This window comes from Pistacia vera, unplaced genomic scaffold (genome assembly GCF_008641045.1).
Source record: "Pistacia vera cultivar Batoury unplaced genomic scaffold, PisVer_v2 Contig845, whole genome shotgun sequence".
NCBI classification, from domain to species: domain Eukaryota; kingdom Viridiplantae; phylum Streptophyta; class Magnoliopsida; order Sapindales; family Anacardiaceae; genus Pistacia; species Pistacia vera.
In genome coordinates, this window is record NW_022196718.1 from 58,500 (window position 1) to 61,273 (window position 2,774).

General features: G+C 32.2%; 1 non-coding gene across 1 annotated transcript; it reads left to right on the top strand.

Moving 5' to 3' along the window:
- Positions 1–946: 946 nt before the first annotated feature.
- Positions 947–1,052, top strand: LOC116118464. Its single transcript, XR_004126155.1, has one exon. It is a non-coding gene; the product is annotated as a small nucleolar RNA R71 (small nucleolar RNA).
- The last annotated feature ends 1,722 nt before the right edge of the window (positions 1,053–2,774 follow it).

The window sequence follows — 2,774 nt, forward strand, 5'->3', positions numbered from 1 at the left end:
CCCTGACCCATATTTATGTATAATTAATTATGTTTAAACGATTAATTTAAGTGTTTGTTATGTGGACGAGAATTAACTATTGTGTTTGGTAATGCTCAAATTAATTTATGTTTATATAAAATTAACAGGGCGGGGACGGGCCTCCAACATTCCCCTTTGGGGTGGGGAAGGGGAATTCCTATCATCCCCGTAACGGGGATGTGGCGGGGCTAGGGAATGATTTTGAGGGTGGGGATGGGTACGGTGAATGAGATCCCCGCCCCGCCCCATTGCCATGCCTAGGATTTGCCACATTTGAGTTTCAAGATTTCTGATGGAAGCGGATTGGTTTTGTAACAACACTTCATACTTTTGGAGTTAGGACTCATTCTTGTCAAATCTTTTTCCTTACTCCTCCATGAACTTAGTGAGCACATTCTCCATATTAGATCTCTTCTCTTGAGGTTGAAAACCCAGTGGTGACTTATGCTCATTATTGTTACTCCACGAAAAATTTGGATGGTTGCGCCATGCTGGAGTGTATGTACTAGAATGTGGATTCCCTTGCCCTCGTTGAAAGTTGTTGACATAGTTAACTTGTTCTGTTTGAGCAGATGGATTTCCTTCTTGACAATCCTTTGATAAATGATTTCCTGCACAAAGTTCACAAGTTAGGGAAGATGATTCAATATCATTTACCTTTAGAGCAACTCCCAATTTCTTTTGAATGGCGGAGAGTTGAGCAGCCAATGCGGTGTAACCATCAACTTCGTGCACTCCCGCTGCTTTCCTTGTCTGAATTTCTCTCTGAAGACCTCATGTAGTTATTGCTTGCCATTACTTCAATCAGATTATAAGCCTTCTTCGGTGTTTTGTTATTCAAAGCTCCCCACTTGCAGCATCAATCATCACTTGAATATTTGGTAGCAACCCATTGTAAAACGTCTGCACCTGCGATGATATTGGCAGCCCATGATGAGGACACCTTCATAAGAGATCCTTAAATCTCTCCCAAGCTTCATAGAGTGACTCCATATCTTGTTGGAAAAAGTTTGTGATATCACTCCTCGTCTTAGCAGACTTTACAAGTGGGAAGTATTTCATAAGGAATGCTTGAACCAACTCATTCCATGTAGTAATACTTCCTAACAACAAGGAAATCAACCAAGTCTTAGCTTTATCTCGAAGAGAGAATGGGAAAAGTCTAAGCCTAATTGCATCATCGGATACTCTATTGTGTTTGAATGTGTCGCAAAGCTCCATTAAGTTAGCGATATGCAAGTTGGGATCATCATTAAGTAACCCCACAAATTGAACCGCATGCTGTATCAGTTGAATAATTGTTGGCTTTATTTCAAACGTATTTGCTTGAACTGGTGGCCTCCTGATGCTGGAATAACACCCTTCAATAGTAGGACTAGAGTAGTCCTTCAATGCTCGTTGAACCATTACCCCTCCTGCAATTCCACTGCCCCTTGGGACTTCCTCATTTTCTGGATTACTCATGTCTTGATTTATACTTCCCTTGTCAGCTACTGCTTTTTCTTTATTAGCTTGTCTCTTTTCCTTTCTCAACTGTTTAGATGTTCTCTCTATCTCAGAATTGAAAGGATTAAGATTAGGGTTGAGCGGTTCCGGGTACCCTGCATTTTTCGGGGGAACCGGAACCAGAACCGTACAGTGCAGGTTCCCAAAAAAAGGAACCGGAACCGCACAGTGCAGGTTCTTCAATTCAAGGAACCAGAACCTAAAATGCAGGTTCCGGTTCCTTTCCAAGGTACCCTGTAAAAAGTCAATTACCCCCCTATTAGTTTAAAAAATAACAAAAACACCTTATAAGTTTACAAATACACCCCTAACAAATTTTCATTATTCATTCATTTGTGTCCAATGTAACTCATAACCTGTAATCTCTAAACAACACTTGAATTGTTAATCATTTAATTAAGTATTGTACTATTGTTTATAATTGAATGTTATAATTAATTAAATAATCATACCATAAATTATATTAAGTTATAAGTAATATAAATTATAATAATTTGATTAAGTATTGTGTAAATTAGTAAATTACTAAGTTTATAATATAATGGCATAATCAATTAAGTAATCATTTAATTATGTAATGTTATATTAATTATATGACATACTATAATAGTATAATGTAATGTTAATGAATTAAGTAATTATACTTTAAATCTATAATTTAATATTATAAATAATTAAATTTCAAATCATTTGATTAATATACTAATATTATAATGGAATGTTATAATTGATTAAGTAATCATTTATAAATATATAAGGTAATGTTATAATTAATAATTTTTAATTGTTAACAAGTAATGAATAATATAGTAAATTACTAATGTTTATAATGTAATGTTATAAATTTATAACTAATTAGTAATTATGTAATCATTTAACTATGTAATGCTATAATTAAGTAAGTGATCATAAATATATGTAATATAATAATATTATAATTTAATGAGTAATTATTTAACTATATATAATGTTTAATTAATGTTTTAAGGTAATGTTTTAATTAATTAAATTTCTTATCATTTAATTAAATATTGTGCTAATGTATGTAGTAAATAGTAATTACTAATGTTTAAAACATAATATCAAACTCATAATCAATTAAGTAATCGTTTAATTATGTAAGTTATATTAATTAGAATCATAATATAATAGTATAATAAATATAATGAATTAAATATCATACTATAAACTATAATTTAATATTATAATTAATTAAATTTCAAATCATTGATTAATATACTAATGTT